At 42.0% G+C, this 20,035-nt stretch overlaps 1 pseudogene; it reads left to right on the forward strand.

Annotated features, from left to right (window-relative positions):
• Positions 1-3,853: 3,853 nt before the first annotated feature.
• On the forward strand, positions 3,854-18,019 carry LOC139073185 (E3 SUMO-protein ligase KIAA1586-like; annotated as a pseudogene).
• The last annotated feature ends 2,016 nt before the right edge of the window (positions 18,020-20,035 follow it).

Genomic DNA, 20,035 nt, shown 5'->3' on the forward strand with positions numbered 1-20,035 from the left:
AATTCCTAGTGTCAAACACCTGTGCCTTTCTGGGGCACTTTTGGCAGATGAATCGTGTTTTGCTCTTGTTTTCTGTCTTTGCATGGACTACAGATCGTTCATCATGCCTTCGTCTTGGCACACACACTCGTTTAGTCTTTGAGGTGTCATCCATAGTTTATGTGATGCTGCCTGAAGAGTAAGAACTTCAGATGCTGCCTTTAAAGTGGATTCTGTCTTGGGACATGTCTGGTTTTGATTCTTTTTCTTTGTTTAGATTTTCTATTGGCTAGAGTCATAAGTTGTTGTGGGGACACCTTCCAGGATGTCTGTCTTTGTTGTAGCGTGTACTGAGACAGGTTTTGGTTCTCCATCCATCCTGAATCTGTTGGAGTGTCCCAAGAAGATCCGTTGTCGGTTTTAGGTCTCCTTTAGTTCTGGTTGAAGGGTCTGGGTAATCTGAACTCAGAAGAGATGGGGACCAAGCCAACACTTTATTTTGGGACCTCATCCTGGTGCTCTGAAAGCAAAGTTAGTCCAGTCATCCCATTAGCTATGAGGGACCCTCCTGTGGACCAGCTAGCCATGATAGTTGGAGATGGAGGTCTCTATGGTGTGATGTTCTGTTGCTGAAATGATTCAGAAACAGGACATCTAGCCCCAGCAGCGGCTAAGGCAGTCAGCAGTTACAGAACATTTTTACAGTTGAATCATGTAAATAAATTCATTATTCCTTCATCTTTTAAATTGCTTCATCCATTCATGGCTACAGGGGCTGGTGCTAGTCTCCTGCAGCCAACAGAGGAATGAAAGCCTGGACAGAGGACGGCCATCACAAGGTCACATATAGAGACAAACAAGCATTCATACACTCACTCACACACCTGGCCAATGTTTAGCCACGTGTGACTTTAGTTGTTGGGAGGAAACCAAGACACCCACATGCATGGGAAGAGAAGCCACAGCCGGGTGTTGAACCTGCAACCTTCTTGCTGCAAGGCACAGTGCTGCCATACAGCATCATGTAAAATCATCCAACTTTAAACACGTTTTAGTTGAAGTTGAACGAGTCATGAACACAAACACATTCTTCTGGTTCTCTGACACAAATCAGACCACCACAGAGAAATCCGTCACATTAACTAGTCACTCCGCCTCACTGCTGCTCTTCTTCTGGTGAGACTGATGTGTTTCTACAACAGATTTATCATCAGTATTTTGGGTCTTCTGTAAACACTTCCTATTTATGGTGCTGCTGCCGAGCATGGTTTAGTTTCTAAGAACACTTCTCTGGCTAAAAACAGACACGTACTGTAAGTAAACTCAAACAGTCGAGCCTCTCAAGGTTTCACTTTTCTGGTCTTGATCTTTCTTTATTTAGAATAATTTTTTTGTCTTGGGTTCAGTTCCACGTAACTCATTTTACGAAGGTTTGTACAAGAGCGTTCATGCACTTTTTAAAGAGCACCTATATCTCAGGGTTTGACTCAAATACAGGAAATCTCAAATCACAAAATATGTTGTTGCTGTTATCTTCCTGTAGAGGTTTATCTTTTCAGTCTTGCAGTCAGGAATCAGCAGATCATACTCACACACACACACACGCGCACACACACAGAGAGAGAGAGAGAGAGAGAGAGAGAGAGAGAGAGAGAGAGAGAGAGAGAGAGAGAGAGAGAGAGAGAGAGAGAGAGAGAGAGAGAGAGAGAGAGAGAGAGAGAGAGAGAGAGAGAGAGAGAGAGAGAGAGAGAGAGAGAGAGAGAGAGAGAGAGAGAGAGAGAGAGAGAGAGAGAGAGAGAGAGTCAACCAGAGAAGCTGAAACACACTATCTCAACAATTACTGGAAAGGGAAGCTTAGCTGGATGAGATCAGCAGTTCTGGCTAAGCTTGGCGGGGAGGTGTGTGTGTGTGTGTGTGTGTGTGTGTGTGTGTGTGTGTGTGTGTGTGTGTGTGTGTGTGTAGGCTTGTCTGCCTAACACTCTTCCTGGATGCCGGAGTGACTGGGACTGCGGCCGCTGATAGGAACCTGATTCACTGGACAGCAGATGTTGCTGGATAGTGTGTGTTCTGCAGCACTTTTGCATTGCTGAGTGTAAATGTGAAACATTTGTTTACGTGAGTGGTTCACAAGCTCCTGGACAGATTCAGTAGTTATGCTTAGTCCACCTGTTGTGTATAAAACAGCTGATCTCCAAGCCTAAATACGATGCCGTGAGTTCTTTTCACTAAAACTCATTTACAAATCAACATCAAGACCCTTCATCAAACCGTTTTCATGGAGGTAAATCATCATGATCACATAAGGAAGTGGAAACCAAACATGTAAACACCCTCATGTCTTCTGGAGCGTTTGTGACTAACACTTAGGGAAGTTTCAGTGACAAAAATAAACAATCACCTGGTCCACTTTCTCAGCTTTGATGTATTTTTTTTCAGAAACCAGAATATTTCAGATTTTAAAATTCATTTTACAAACCTAATCTGGTCCAAATTTATCCAGAACTCTATATTTAATCATTAAATATTTGTTGACTTGTGATTTCCTGTCATCTGGAGGCAAACCTGTTTGTCTCATCTTGGATGTAAACCACACAGAGCTGAGAACGGACTTCATCACCTTCCGTGAGGGTAAAAAATGAGATTCCCAATGAGGCGAGTGGAGTACATGAGTGTACAAGTGTGCGTTTGATGACAAATGGGAAAACTGAAATATAATTGGATGCAATCTAGTTGTGACATGGTGAATTATGACTCCCATCTCTTTGAGCCCAGTTTAGGGGTGGACAATATATCGGTATCAATACTGGTATCGGCCGATGTCATTTCTTTACATAACGGTATCGATTCGATAAATACAGCTGAGCCGATATTAACGACCGATATTTTTTCCATCTCATCTCCATTTGTTTGCCTGTTTCAGAGGGTGAGGGGGTGATGTGTAATTGTTTAGTCATGTGAACAGTGAATTAAATCATCTCAGAAGTGTAAATGTGTGTGTTGTGTGTACATAATGACGTAAATTCAGCTTTAATAATTTTCATTCTATACAAAATCTGCTGATTTTAGAAGCATTAATTTCAGTATATCGGTATCTGCTAATATCGGTTATCAGCCATAAGAATGATGTTGTCATGTTGTGAGGGTGGAGATGATGGACCATGTGTGGTGGAGCTGACCAGGAGGCAGGAATGCAGGCACGGATAAAGTAAAAATGGGTTTAATGACAGGATACGGCAGGAACAACGAGAACAACAAGACAAACAACAATGATCTGACAAAGACTGGCACAAGGAGGGAGGTATAGATACACAGGGAAATCAGGAACACATGGGCAGGTTAACGAGGGGCAGGTGAGAACAATAAGGGCTAATCAGGGCAGGAGAGAGACACAGTCAGGAAGGCAGGGGCAGAACGTGACAAATGTTAATATCGGATATTGGTATCGACCAAAAAATTTCATATCCGTGCATCACTAGCCCAGTTGGTCCAAGAATTTGTGTTAAAAATGGAAGATTTGGTTTACATTCACAGCTTTATTTTATATATTGCAGGTATGAAGATGAATGCAGCAAAGGCTTAAACTCTTTGACAGATTGAAACAACTTGTCGCAGGATTATAGAGTACCAGGGTCACTCCAAAGGGCCTCCTGGTCTGTAGAACTGCATCCATATTTTTGGTAACTAGAAGAAGTCGTTCCCATTGCATGCTGGCTTCCAGAAGCCAGCATGAAGGTCAGCTTCTCCCAGCCTTAGCCCATGGTTCTCAACCGGACAAAGGTGGAATGCTACATCCTGATTAAGGAGTGACTCCTCGTCCAAAGAAAATGAGTCTTGTTGTAGAGATGGAAGATGAAGCGAGTGTTAGACCGAGAAGATGGAACTTGGTCTGTTCCACTTTGCAGTGATGATTGAGGAGATCAGCCAACAGGCGAAGTCTGTGTGCGTTCCTACGCTACAGTCACCTGTGGTGAGGAGATTTGGATCAGGGTTTGGGTTCTTTGATTATAAAGTTTCTCAGATGAGACCCAGATTTATCCAAAGGGATTAAAAATGGAGACATCTTAGTATTCCCCAGCAGAAGCTGAGGAGATGGAGAGAGGGATTCCTTGGAGACCTTCCATCTTGGATCTATTACCTCCATGACTCAAGCTTGGATAAGTGAAGGAAACTGAATGGATGCCAGAAATGGTCTCTCCAACATTTGTTTCACAAACGACAGCTATCAGTTTTTGTTTCGTTTTGCCGTAGATGAAAGCTATGTGGGCCACCAGGTCGAACTTTGCCTTTTTGATGTAAAAAGAAACTTAACTTCAGCCTCATAGTGAAAGTTGGAGAATTGGAATCAGTCCCATTGGGATCAACAGGAGTTACAGTAAGTTGGTGTGATTTTGACTTTATGAGGCTGCGTTGATGACAGGAATTCTTGATTTCTGTTAAAAGAATTATGAAAAAAATGCAAACATCTTCCTCTGGCTTACTGAAAGCTGACGTAATGGCAGCTAGTTGTGCTGACACTAACCAGGCATCAAAGCAACATGCCTGATGCCGACCTTTAACCTTAGCTGAGCCTAAATCTTCCTTCTGCCCTTTAACATCAAACCTGCCAGACACCAAAGAGGCTCTCGTGTTCTCTTGTGTTGACACAGAATAACCCCACGGTTCTTATATGTCGTAACGCGGTGCAATACATTCACTTTCCAATTAAGACTGGATGGCTCTCATGGCGACTGCATAAAATAATACGTTTGGAGACCAACAGCAGGCTGTCAGCAGCAGCTGATGGGAGGCCACTTTACATCTCACAGTCCTCCGGGTTGATGGAGATGCTGTTTTATGAATCTGCTCTCTGCATTTTATGATTTTTATTTTAATGCAGGAAATATAATGGCAATAGGATGATCCCATCAGCAGGAATGGCTCTCGTTAATCCTGCTGGTTGCTTTGCAAGTCTTTTAGCAGCATGAAAGAGCTCCGTCTGCCTGGACAACCGAACATGAGAACACCCGTTTGATTTCTTTTATTATCAATGCTTTCTTTTCTGTTGTTGCAGTCTTTTCTGCTCAAACATAAGACACCACAAGGAAGATTCAGCTCTTTGTTTTCAATCCTTTCAGTAATTTGCTGTTGTATTGTTTCTATTAACTAAATAAATAATCATCAGAGGAGCAGAAACACTCGTCGGACCACTCCCACGTCTTTAGCTACAGATCTGTGAGTTTGAGCATGCTCATGTAGATTATCTTCATTTTGAATAAGGGCATCTTTAAAAAGATAATACATTTCACACCCGATTCTTACAAGAGTTTAATAAACATCCATCCAGTTGTTTATGAAATATTGCTAAAAAGAAACTGGGCAGGGGTGAAGGACATCTGTGGGAGAACTAAGGCCAGCAGATTAACCCTTTAAGTGGCAGATCCAAAGTTTTATCCTCTTATTTCTTATGGAAACACAAACTAAACCCAACTGAAATAAAAGGATAAAACACATCTTAGAAATACGGAGAGATATTTCAATAATAAGTTTCTATAATTTTTGCCCCAGATGAAAAAGAAAATGCAAAAGAAAACATTTTTACATGATCCATCCATCCATCCATTTTCATCCGCTAATCCGGAGTTGGGTCGCGGGGGCAGTAGCCTAAGGTGAGAGGCCCAGACTTCCCTCTCCTCAGCCACTTGGGCCAGCTCCTCCGTGGGAATCCCAAGGCGATCCCTGGCCAGGTGAGAGACATAGTCCCTCCAACGTGTCCTGGGTCTACTTTAAGGTCTCCTCCCGGTTGGATGTGCCCGGGAAACCTCACCATGGAGGCACCTAGGAGGCATCCTGACCAGATGCCCGAGCCACCTCACCTGGCTCCTCTCGATGTGGAGGAGCAGCGGATCTACTCCGAGCCCCTCCCGGATGGCCGAGCTTCTCACCCTATCTCTAAGGGAGAGGCCAGCCACTCTTCGGAGAAAACTCATGTCGGCCGCTTGTATCTGAGATCTCGTTCTTTCGATCACTACCCAAAGCTCATGATCATAGGTGAGGGCAGGAACATAGATCGACTGGTAAATCGAGAGCTTCGCCTTCTGACTCAGCTCTCTCTTCATCACGACAGACTGGTACAATGCCCGCATCACTGCAGATGCAGCACCAATCCGCCTATCGATCTCACGCTCCAGTTTTCCCTCACTCGTGAACAAGACGCAGAGATACTTAAACTCCTCCACTTGGGGCAGGACCTCATCCCTGATCCGGAGAAGGCCTTCTACTCTTTTCCGAATCAAGACCATGGTCTCAGATTTAGAGGAGCTGATTCTCATCCCAGCTGCTTCACACTCAGCTGCGAACCGCTCCAGCGAAAGCTGAAGATCACGTTCTGATGAAGCCACCAGGACCACATTATCTGCAAAAAGCAGAGACCTGATCCTCAGTCCACCAAAACGGATGCCCTCCACACCTTGGCTGTGCCTAGAAATCCTGTCCGTAAAGGTTATGAACAGAATCGGTGACAAAGGGCAGCCTAGGCGGAGTCCAACTCTCACTGGGAACGAGCCCGACTTACTGCCGGCAATGCGGACCAAGCTCTGACACCGGTCATACAGGGACCTAACAGCCCGTATCAGAGGGCCTGGTACCACATACTCCGGGTTCGGGGGTTGCCAACACGACAGGCACCGACGATCCTGAGACCACAGCTCCGGTCGGCCGCCTCAACAATGGAGGCACGGAACAGGGTCCATTCAGACTCAATGTCCCCCGCCTCCTCCTGAACATTTTGGAAGTTCTGTTGGAGGTGGGAATTGAAGCTCCTTCTGACAGGAGACTCTGCCAGACGCTCCCAGCAGACCCTCGCGATACGTTTGGGCCTGCCTAGTCTGACCAGCATCCTCCCCCACCATCTGAGCCAACTCACCACCAGGTAGTGGTCAGTTGACAGCTCCACCCCTTTCTTCACTCGAGTGTCCAAGACATGCGGCCGCAGGTCAGATGAAACAACAATAAAGTCCATCATCGAGCTGCAGCCTAAGGTATCCTGGTGCCAAGAGCACATATGGACACCTTTATGTCTGAACATGGTGTTCATTATGGACAATCCATGACTGGCACAGAAGTCCAATAACAAAACACCACTCGATCTGATTGGGGGGCTGTTCCTCCATCCACACCTCTCCAGGTCTCACTGTCGTTGCCCAAGTGAGCATTAAAGTCCCCCAGCAGAATGAGGGAGTCACCGGAAGGAGTGCTTTCCAGCACCCCCTCCAAGGTCTCCATAAAGGGTGGGTAGTCTGAACTGTAGTTTGGTGCATAAGCACAGACCACAGTCAAAACCCGTCCCCCCACACGTAGGTGGAAGTAGGCTACCCTCTCATTCACTGGGGTAAACCCCAACGTACAGGCACCAAGATGGGGGGCAACTAGTATGCCCACTCCTGCTCGGCGCCTCTCAGTGGGAGCAACTCCAGAGTGGTAGAAAGTCCAACCCCTCTAAAGGAAACTGGTTCCAGAGCAAGAGCCATGCGCTGAGGTGAGTCCGACTATATCTAGTCAGAACCTCTCAACCTCACACACCAACTCAGGCTCCTTCCCCACCAGAGAGGTGACATTCCATGTGCCAAGAGCCAGCTTCTGTAGCCGAGGATCAGACCGCCAAGGTCCCCGCCCTCGACTACCACCCGTCACACACTGCACCTGACCCATTTGGCCCCTCCCACGAGTGGTGAGCCCATGGGAAGGGGGACCCACGTTTCCTCTTCAGGCTGTGCCCGGCCGGGCTCTATGGGTGAAAGCCCGGCCACCAGACACTCGCCAGCGTGCCCCACCTCCAGGCCCGGCTCCAGAGGGGGGTCCTGGCGACCCACATCCGGGCGAGGGAACACGGTTTCCATTTATATAATTCATCATAAGAGATCTTCTGGCTGCTCTTTGTCTGATCCCTCAGCTAGGACCTGTTTGCCATGGGTGACCCTACGAGAGGCAGAAAGCCTCAGACAACTTAGCTCCTAGGATCATTGAGACACAAACCCCTCCACCACTGTAAGGTGGCAGCCCAGGGAGAGGCTTTTTACATGATGTGGAGGTTAAAGAGATAACATCAATCACTTTTACAAAACTCCAATATTTAATCAATAATTAATGTAACTTCTCAGTGAGAGTCCCTCAGCTTTCATTAATGTTGCATCTTTCCCTCGTTTGCAGTTTTTTCCAACATGTTGCCATAAAAACAACAAACTCCCCTAACTATGAGCCACTGCAGCACCTTCAGAGGAACAATCCCAGCAGGCTTTAACACCCATGTGGGTCATTTAAGGAATCTCTGATATGATTAACTCATCCGTCATGATGTCATAGAGTTGGCCGCCAGATTTACTCGCCTAAAAGCTTCGGCTCTATAAAAATCTGCAGGCTTCCCACAAAGATGCAGCAGGTTATCCACATATCCTTCTCCCAAGATTTCACACATGGGTGCATAGTAGAAAAAAATTAATGGTAGAAGCAACACAGAAAAGCAGCATAATGATGTCACTGGGTGCTCTTAATTTCCAGCAGCATTAAATCCACTTCAGGCGGAGTGGAAATTACAGTGAACACGGACTCTAAGTGTTTTTGTCAAATAGAAGTGGGGAGCAATATGAGCAGAACAACACTTAACTCAACAATGCATGACAGACCAGAATTGTTACAGGTATGTGTCTGTAAAAAGCAGCCAGAGATCACCTGCTCATCAGGTTGGGACTGGGAGGTGAGAGAGACCAAGTGTTCTTTCATTGTTTTAAATTTAGAATAATTCATAAAATAATGTTTAAACCTTCATAAAACAGCTTTTTCTCTTGGGTCTATAATAACCCACCCCATCGTTTCCAAGACACAGAAATTAATCAATACATTTGCAGGTCTAGTAGGAATGAATGCCTTGTAAGTCGTACTCTGGGGATAAAAAGCTCCGGAGTTCTTGTTTCAGGAACTAGAAGCGAGTAAGATCAGAGCTGAGCTTCAGACAACTTATTTCCTTATATTTAAACATCTCCCCTCTGATTGGCTAACAGCAACACGACTCTACCACTTACTCTGTTAGCTCTGCAACGTTGATGTTTCATCTCCACAAATAACACAAGCCTGGAAGAGTTCTGCTGTGTGGTGGAGTTGCTAATGCTAACAGTTAGCTTCTACTAGCAGAGACGTTATCTGCTGTTTCCTGGACGCTAAACCAACAACAGCCTTCCCCGTCGTGAGTCCAGATGGGTGAGTCCACGAATGTTAGTGACAGTGTGACATAGATCTGTCAGAATTTTCTAATCCTAGAGTTTCACCATCTGTTTTCAATCAGCAGTTAATGCAGGAGATAGGTGTAGGCAGGGGCATAGCACCAAATTCTGGGCCCTAGGTACAAGTCTTCTAGGTGGGCCCCCATGCTCAATTACTTAATATCTCTCTTACACATTTTTTGTCATGCTATAGGACAAGATAATAAATATGATCTTAGTTTAACCTCTATATTGAGCAAATACAAATGCCAGCATAATAAAAGTGAAATGCCCAGACTTCACATATAATTATTTTTATTTGCCAACAATGTGTTCAAACAAAATTCCTGGAATTTATTTTCCAGTAAATGCCCACTGACGGGTCTTCATGTTAGCAAAATCACTTATGAGATCTTTAAAGTCCAATCCTTTGGCTACTTGGCTTTCAATAGAAAGAAGAGCTAGGCTATTCAGTCTATCCTGGGACATTGTTTATCTCAAATAATTTTTCACCAGTTTCAGTTTGCTAAAAGCCCGTTCACCCCCAGCAACAGTCACAGGTAGTGTGCAAAATATCCTCAGTCCAATACAAACTTCTCCAAAAATGCTCTGTAATTGCATCCTGTATGGCATTAAGCAGCTCAAGAGGAGACCGAATGTGTGGAACTGTGGCACCATATATTGTTCTCAGGTGTAGCATCTCATTCTCAAATTCAGCTGTGAGATCCTTGTAATATTTTCTCATCAGTGCCTGGCATCATATCTTCATCTGCTCTTCAGTCATGTCTGTCATGGTTCATGGTGTTAAGCTTTGCTGATATATATTGATATATTAAATACATATGACATGAAATAAACCAGGTTCTCTCTGTGAATGTAATGTACTCTAAATTTTATAATCCCTGCATTATCAGCCAAATTATAAGATTGTCCGTTTTCAAGATCAAATATAAAGAAATTTAAAATAGGCTTAAAATATCTAACCAAGTCAATAACAATCCTCTAACACCAGTGTCATCATGCTATACAAAAAACAGTGGCAGCTTCACATTCCTGAGATTACCACGAATCCATCGATACCAAGTTTGTCCTGGTCCATGACTGGGGAGGAGCTGAAATATCCACACAGAGTGAACCTGTTTTTACTGCGAGGTCCGCAAATTAATTGGCGGCGGCCGCCCGCGATAATAATTCTGATTTATATATATATATATATATATATATATATATATATATATATATATATATACATATATATATATATATATTAATTAGTGTTTTCACTGAAAACACTAATTAATTTATATTTGATATTGATGGTGAAACTAAAGGCGTTTAACACTGAACACCTAACATGAATGCAGCTTCTGGGAGCTAGCTAATATCAGCTAAAACTGTGTTCTGCTGCTGCTGCTCACCGTCCTTCTACTTGCTTCTGTTCAATTAACTTTTTCTCCTTCTCCTTCTTTTCTTTTCTGGAAGCCAGATTTCCCTTTCTTGGGAAAAGACATGACTGACTCTCCTGTCTCCAGCTCTGGCTGTCGGAATCTGCGATGTCTCATTAGCTGTACATGCGGCCGTGCAGCCCCTGGCCGCTGGTGTGGACTTAACCACTTTGCACATTTTTAAGGGGTGATAGATGCCTCAGAGATTATTCAGTTATTATTTTTAAGGCCAAATTCTGTTTCTTAGCCTCTTCATCCAGGTAAAGGGAAGTTTATTAAGACATTAAGTAAGTTGGGGGGAAAAAACAACAACAATAAAACATTTTTATTCAAAGCTGTCTCAGGGCCCCTCCCTGCAGTGGGCTCTGGGTAAACGGTACCCTTTCCCCCCCCAGTCCGACGTCCCTGGGTGTAGGAGACTATTTTCATGTTCAGCATGCATGACACACTCAGAGTGAGCCGTTAGAATCAGAAATAATCATTAAATTATGGCTTTTCAGTGAAATACACCTTTAAACAACTTTTCACTGTTTACACCAAGTTTTTGTAACTGCACTTTTTAAATTTTATTCATTTGTTTTTTACAAAGCACATAAAAAATGCGTCACGCAATCATGCCATTTGATCCAGTGCTACATCTTAAAGGCCCGACTTAATAGGTTGTCTTGGTTATCGACATAAATGTAATGTGATCATCAAAAATTCTACACGGAGCGATGTCTGCAAAATCTCATTATTGTCTCGTGTTTCTCCCAGCCTCCCTTTCTTTTGGCTGGAGCACAAAGCCAAAAGGTTAATGCCAATAAGGATGTAACAAATTGGAATACAAAAAAAATAAGATAAAAATAAAAAACCTATGCATCCATTAAGCCTGAGAAGGATGAAGGAAGACTTTATCTTGTTTTATTTCCTGCTGGAGTGAGGTTGCTCAGCCAGGATGCAGGGTCGTTATCCTTATGCTGCCTAAGCTCATTTCTCTGACATGAGCCTTATCCTTCTCACTGTCCTTTACAAAGGTCACATCCATTTAACCTCATGGATGCAAAACAGCATGACTTCCTCTGCTGTCCAGTTTACAGGAAGTCCTTATAAGGCCTTATATGTGTAATGAGTTGATTTACATGTTATTTAATAAGCCATAAGACATAAGATTCCATAGCAAATAGGAAATCCATCTTATGGATCTGTGGGTACTGTTTAACCTGAAGATTGGAACTTTTTATTGCAGGGATTAGAAAACAGCTTCGTATTCACACAGAGACAACAGAAGAGAAAGTCAAGTTTAAAGGTTTAAAGATTTATTACTAAACAAATTAAACTAGACTAACTTTAACACTAAATGTATGGTGTAACTAAGGTGAATGAGACGGAGAATGGTGTAGTGTGGAATGTTGCTCAGAACCAGCAAATCCGAAGAAACGATTAGTTCTGATGGGAAATTAAGGTGATGTCTTTGCGCTAAGCTTTGGTTAGGAGATTCATAAACACATTTGACGCCATTCTGTCAGCCTACGTACCCTTTCGGAAGTCCTCGTTAGATCAGGAATGTCGAGGTCCAGCTTGACCCTCTCTGGAACCGAAGCCAGTAGGAAAAGCAGCGGTTGCCGACCAGACCATTCTTTGAGATACTTCCGGGTCACGACAGCTTTGTTGGCATTTAGCGAGACCCAAAACTGGGTCGTGATGGTTCATTTTTTGCCCTGAAAGGAACTGTTGCAGCAGTTGGAAGAGCAACAGATTTTATCCAGCTTGTTGTTGGTTCTTTTGGCTGAAGAGGAAAGTTACGGATTGGCCACTCCGACAACTTCTCTAGAACGCTTTGAACTGGCGTTAAAGATGACGTGGGCATAGTTTTATACTTCGGATGTTTTGGTTTATGGTCGAATGAAAAGATGACGGATTTACCAAGCACCACCAAAACCACGCCTCCGTCAGATCTGGCAGATTCTGATTGGATCAGTAAAGCAATGTGTCATGTCTTTACGCTACGTGAGATCAGTCCTAGTGGAAACACTTAAAGTCATATTACTTATTATATTAAATAGGATTATAATAAAATAATTAATATTTTGATTTCACAGATTGGTCACATCTTATTATTGACTAACACTTTGTTTGATTAGCTTTATTAAAAATAGAGTTCTTTGATTTATTAAAAGGAGAGAGTCATTTTCTGTATTCTTCTCTTGAGCTGGAAAGAAAGCAGTTTATAACTAATGTATGAGACCTTGAGGCCATATCTCATGCAGACTAGTTATGTGTCGGGGGGGATGACTTTTGGTGGAAAACAGTCATTTCGTACTGTTACATATGGAATTAATCATGAAACAGTCTGTGATTTATTGATTTGGTATATTGTCATTGAGGTTACCAGCTCCACGCCTCCTCTGCTGTAACAGTTTTCACATCAGGAATTTAAAGATTAACTCCCACTAAAGACTCAGTGTAATTCAATAAGGCAATTGTTTTTTTGTGAATGGTTGTCAAACAGTTTACCTACTGAAATGTTTCCTTTTTCTATATCAGAAGAAAATATTTATATATCACTCACTGCATGTTTTAGGTGTTTCCCCGCTCACCTGCTCAATAAAGCATGGCACCAGAATACCTCAAACATATAGAAACTACACTAATAGATTATTTTATTCATCCTTCTCTTTTTGTTATAACAGTTTGCGTGGTTCTACTGTCAAACAGCGTCTGCTTATACAACAGTTTGACTAAAAAACAACACAAAATGAGCTTTTTTGGATGGATTTGTTGAGGAACTGCTCACTGGCAGAAGGCTGCTAAAAGAAAGTAACGAGTGAGCTAATAAACTTTATCACAACAGTTTGTAGCTAAGTATGGTGCTCAGATATTACGAAGCCACCTAATTAAATGATGGATGGATGGATAGAAAAACAGATGGATTAATTGATAGACAAACAAATGGATGGATGAATCGATCAATAGACAAACAGATGGATGGATGGATGGATGGGTGGATCGATGGATCGATGGATAGATCGATTGATCGATTGATAGACAAACAGATGAATGGATGGATGGATAGACAAACAGATGGATGGATTGATAGACAAACAGATGGATGGATGGATGGATGGATGGATGGATGGGTGGATCGATGGATGGATCGATTGATCGATTGATAGACAAACAGATGAATGGATGGATTGATAGACAAACAGATGGATGGATGGATGGATGGATGGATAGACAAACATATGGGTTGATATGTGGAGAGATGAACAGATGGATGGATGGATGGATGGATGGATGGATGCAGTGGTGTAGTCTATGTGATACGCTGGTATACGCTGTATAACCACTAGAGAGGCTTAAGATTTTCCATGTAACCACTTAAAAGTGTCCAATGAAACATGACAAATCCCTCTGTATGCATCGTGTGTTCATTACTTTTGCTTTTAGGGACTAGCGAAACACTCATCTGCTTCTCCCCACTGCTCTGTATGACCTGCTGCCCTAGTCCCACCTTTCTTTTTCTCCCGGAGACAGCTCTGTGATTGGTTTGTTATTCAGATTTTTTCAGGTTTTGAATGCTTTTATAAACCAGCTGCCCCTGTAGCCACAAAGGCAGATGTAGAAAAACCTGCCAGTGCCACCAGTTTAACGTCTGAAAACACAGATAATGTGACCGATGTCAGCGTTACCCCTGGTAAGTAGAAGTGGCTAGTGTATAAGGTTGCTAAAGCTAGCTCAAGCAGTACTTGGATGCCATTGCACAGCCTAGCTATTTGAGAGTAATTTAAATGAGTGCAAGTTTACAGAGCTAATAAACATTAAATTAAATGTGAAAAAAAATTATGTGTTATACATTAAATTAAATGTGAAAAAAATGTGTTTTTCACATCAAAATTATGTGCTTTGTTGTAAAACCCCTTGTTTATTTTTTAGATGTGAGCTCCTGGCCAGCCGTGTGGAGTGAGAGCCAGGCTAGTTTAAAAACAGACATCCTTGGTTAGAATGGAGGGGAAAAAAGCTAGGTAAATACCAGCAAACATTGCAAGAAGACAATTGTGTATAAGAAATTTAGTTCATGGAGTGAATCTATGTAGTTCTGAGTATATTTAATAAATTATATGATTTCAATAAATTAATATTTGATCATCTGTATTTAGTATTTTGAAGTCAGAGATTTTAAAAGTTTAGTAAAATCAGTTATGATAGGCATACATTTAACAGTATAGTTTTTGTCACTCGTGGGAGTCATTAAAAAAATAGGAATATAAAAATAAAGTTTGATCACTTAATTTTCACATTTTATTTACTAATAGTGTAAAATTTTTAGCAGTTAATGATTCAAATTGTAGATGTATGTTGAGAATTAGTGCACTAGTAGATACTAGTAATACTGGTATTGGGAAGAATTTAAAATTTCACATTTATGATCATTTTTATTTACTTGCAGGATGTGCTGTTTGCAATACCACAAAGTCAACTGGTGTGCTGACTGAGAAGAGGATCTCCATTTCTGAGGAGTGGGCCTCGTTTAAGATTCAATCATCAGGCTCCAATGAGAACAGAGACACAGCACTGTACAGCACTGTCTTCACTCCGGAACAAGATTTGACGGCATGAGAATTTCACGGCTCATGAAATAGCTCAGGAACTTACACAATAGTGTGGACAGGATTTGTTTGGAGACATGGTGAGAGCTGTATCAGACAGTGTGCTGGCCGAAACGGATGCTGTGTTCAGGACAGCATATTATACTGCAAAGATGAATAGACCTTTTACTGACCATGACAATCTCATTGAACTTCAGGAAAGAAATGGTGTTTACCTGGGCACTAGTCTACACTCCTGGTATAGTTGCACTAAAATTGTGGAACATGTTGCAAAAGAAATGCAGGCAAAAATTGTGAACAGCATTGTGTCTTCCTCAAGCAAACTATCTGTTCTCATTGATGAGGCTACATCTGCCAGTCACAAGTCAGCTATGATTGTAAGTGTCAAAGCGTCAATTGATGGAGAAACTCCTGAATTTTTATTCCTGGAGCTGGTTGAGTTAGAGAGCCAAACAGCAGAAAGTATAGAAAAAACTTAACTTACTTGTTTGGACACTGCAGGGTTCAGTGAAGAGTGGCTGCAAAAAAACTGGATTGCATTTGTTTCTGATGGAGCTAGTGTTATGCTGGGCAGGAACTCAGGCGTGGCAACCAGGCTGACTGCAAGGTATCCTAACCTCTTCACATGTTAGGGATGGGTACCTTTGACATTTGAATTGATTCGTTACTAATTCCCGGTGCCTAGGAATCGATACCGGTACTTAACGGTACCAATTTCCGATGCTTTTGAGTGTTTATTATTTTAATTCTCTTCTATAATTAAATATATATTTTTCTCAATATTTAACAATATTTGATAAATATCACGATAACTAACATTCAACTGTTTGTATTTTAACATCGTCCTTGTAGTTTTATAAGCTAATAATTAAACTGAAGCAAACATCTTTACTGTGAACTAAATTTACTGTGTATCTTCATTCCTTTTGCAGTCTTTTTTCATTTGATTTTTCCTACTGGGAAGATAGAATTTCCGAGGAGAAAGCGAACACACCATTAGCTGATAACAACGGTGGCAATGGAAGCTAACATATCAAGCTAACGTTATCTTAAACAGTATATTTAACTGCTGGAGCAAATTAAAACGATGATGCCTCACACTTAGATCGTTGTCACTGGTTTCATCTTCACCCAATCACCCGTCGCATTTAGTAAAGTGAAGCCAAACTTTAGAGCGCGTTCATGTTCTTCTAGTCGGAAATTCGGAGTTCCGAGGAGAAAGCGAACGCACCATTAGCTAAACGGAAGCTAACATATCAAGCTAACATTATCTTAAACATTTTATTTACCTACCGGAGCAGATTAAGATGAGGATGTCTCACTTAGATTGTTGTCGCTGGTTTCATCATCACCCAGTTACCCATCACATTTAGTGAAGTGGACCCAAGCTTCAGCGTGCGTTCTTTCTACCTTGCTGCTCTGTTTACAACTGGCTCGCAGCGAGCAACGACATAACGCTCTTGCGCATGCGCAGCTGTCTAGGTAAGTTCTCGTTATGAAGGACGGGTACCGAAACGAGGCACCGTTTGAAATGACGTGAATTGGTGCTCGGTCGGTACTATGGAATTCGGTCGGTACCTTAAAAAGTACCGAATTCGGTACTCATCCCTACCATCGACTAGAGCTTGCTGTATCAGATGCAGTAGATGAGGTCGCATCAGTAAATCATTTTAAAGCATTCATGGACAAGATTCATAATCTGTACAGCCAGTCCAGTAAAAACTCCAGAGAACTTCTGGAAGCTGCACAAGAAGTTAGCTCACACGTTCAACAAATTGGCAGAGTTTTGAACACATGATGGGTTGCAAGCAGCTTCGGCACTGTAAAAGCAGTGTGGAGGTCCTATGGTGCGCTCAACAAACATTTCGAAAATGCTGCTGTGGACCAAACAAGGAGCGCAAAAGAGAGGCAAACGTATAAGGGACTAGCACATCGCTTGCGAAGCATAGAATTTCTTTCTGACCTAGGACTGATGTATGATGCACTTTCTGAACTGTCAAACCTATCCCAGCAGCTCCAAGCACAGTCTATCACACTTTTAAAAGCAGAACAACTACTAAAATGCACTATTCGTGTTCTGAGGTCCTTAAAAGACTCTCCATAGAAAAGTCAGTGGAAGCCAGTGAAGCAAAGGCTTCAGGACACTTTGGGTCTGTTCCCTTGGAGTCAAATCCAAAATTAAAATAGACATTTGCAAATCAGTTTCTGCAAAGCTTGATCAGTAATATGGAGAGGCGACTCTCATGTCAAGGGAAAATCCTACGTGATCTGAGCATCCTCGATTAAAGCAGTTGGCCATCTAAACCTAGTATCAGACATGGTGAGACCGAAGTAGAGACTTTGTAAGAAATTTAATCTGTGTGAAAACCAGGCTGTTAGTGGCATGAGAGACTTCACTGAGAACCAAAGCAGGGAGCCAGAAAACCTTAAACCACTGATCATTTGCTTGAAAACTATTCCATGTAGCACAGCTGAATGTGAAAGTGGTTTAGCCTAATGAGCAATGTTTGTACTGATTAAAGGTCTTCTCTGCTACTGTCTAATGTAAGTAATCTCATTATGATAAATATAAACGGGCCTCCTGTTAATCATTTTGAGCCTAGGATGTATGTAACAACATGGTTAAGAAAGCATCACTCTGCATCACAGACAAGAAGACAGATGAAACGTAAGGAGCTTGAGAACAAACACATTGTATAGGTACATATGGTTCAATCTGCTTTGAATTCTTTGTACTTCTGTACTTGTTAATATTTGAACATGTTTTGCTTATATGCAGTTACCTACTGTCCATGTCAATACAAATTCAACAGTTCTACAATGTTTGTTGTACATATTGAATTTAAATATAAGCATTAGAGAATTTTTGCAAAGTTAACTATGCAAATAAATAAATAAATACAATTCTCAATAAGTGCATGTGTCTGCTCTGTCTTCTCCATCCCCAGTGAGTCGTGGAGGATGGCTGTTTATACTGATCCAGGATCCTCTGGAGGTTTCTTCCTGTTAAAAGGGAGTTTTCCTCTCCACTGTTGCTGCATTCTTGCTTAGTATGAGGATTATTGTAAAGACGCTGACACTAGTCAGTGACTTGATGCGACCTGCTGGGTTCCTTATATAGGAAACTTTTTACTGATTGGATTAATGAAAAGTTCTGTATTGGAATGTTAATTTGTGAAGTGCCTTGAGACGACTCTTGTGATTTGACGCTATATAAACTGAATTGAACTGAACACATTGCACTAACCAGTGTACCTTTCAGTTCAATTCAATTCAATTCAAGTTTATTTATATAGCGCCAAATCACGACAAGAGTCGTCTCAAGGCACTTCACATAATAAACATTCCAATTCACAGTTCATTAAGCCAATCAGAAATAATGTTTCCTATATAAGGAACCCAGCACATTGCATCAAGTCACTGACGAGTGTCAGTGACTATACAGCAATCCTCATACTAAGCAAGCATGCAGCAACAGTGGAGAGGAAAACTCCCTTTTAACAGGAAGAAACCTCCAGAGAATCCTGGCTCAGTATAAGCAGCCATCCTCCACGACTCACTGGGGATCAAGAAGACAGAGCAGACAGACAGACAGACAGACAGACACACAGACACACAGACAGACAGACAGACAGACAGACACACACACACACACACACACACACACACACACACACACACACACACACACACACACACACACACACACACAAGTAATTTGTCTATAGTTGTATTGTGATGTCTTAGTAAATATTCTATTTGGTGAAAGATAAACTTTATTGTATTTATCTTAGTGGATCTATAATTAAACGGGTAAACTAGCAGTAGCACATCAAAAGTCAAGGAAACCAAAAAGTTATTATCAGGAGAGAGAGAATGTATTAGTGGTTAGCAGCAGTGTGCTAGACGATGGCCCCCTCCATGAGGCCACCACAGATCAGCAGAACATCGTTGTAGCTTCTTCTGGGGAGAAAAACACTTAGAGAGAAAATAAAATTAATAGCTGAAATTGCAGAAAGTAATACAGTTAAAGAGCAAATTGTAGAAGAAAGTTGTAGAGTGTGGAAAGTGGTCAGTGTATCCTCCAGCAGTCTAAGTCTATAGCAGCATAACGACAGAGATAAATCTGGATAACCTTTCCTATTTAGATGGAGGCATGTTGGAGGCTGGGCAAGGGAGAGTCGTCTTTACCGACTGTACACTCCACCTCCCTGTACTCCCCCACTTGTCCAGATTTAGGCTAACATCAGATTTTAACCATAGGCCCTATCAAATAAAAATGTTTTAAGCCTATTCTTAAAAGTAGACAAAGTGTCTGCCTCACCGACTAAGGCTGGGAGCTGGTTCCACAGGAGAGAAGCCTGATAACTAAAAGATCTGCCTCCCATCTTAATTTTGGATATTCTTGGAACCACCAGTAAACCTGCAGTCTGAGAGCAAAGTGCTCGGTTAGGAACATATGGAACGATCAGATCACTGATGTATGATGGAGCTTGATTGTTAAGAGCTTTATATGTGAGAAGGATGATCTTAAAATCTATTCTGAATTTAACAGGTAGCCAATGTAGGGAAGCTAAGACAGGAGAGATATGATCTCTCTTTGTAATTCTCATCAGAACTTTGTCTCTAAGCACAGTTGGTTGGATGGATGGATGGATGGATGGATGTGTAATGTCCAGCAATGGTCAGTTTTAAGTGCAGTTTGACCCTTCAACATCTGGTCAAAATGGAAACACAAGACTGCATCTGTTTCCTTAAATCTGCCTGCCTTCATCCCATCAGCTGGAGT

The sequence above is a fragment of the Nothobranchius furzeri genome, chromosome 11, assembly GCF_043380555.1.
Source record: "Nothobranchius furzeri strain GRZ-AD chromosome 11, NfurGRZ-RIMD1, whole genome shotgun sequence".
NCBI classification, from domain to species: Eukaryota; Metazoa; Chordata; class Actinopteri; order Cyprinodontiformes; family Nothobranchiidae; genus Nothobranchius; species Nothobranchius furzeri.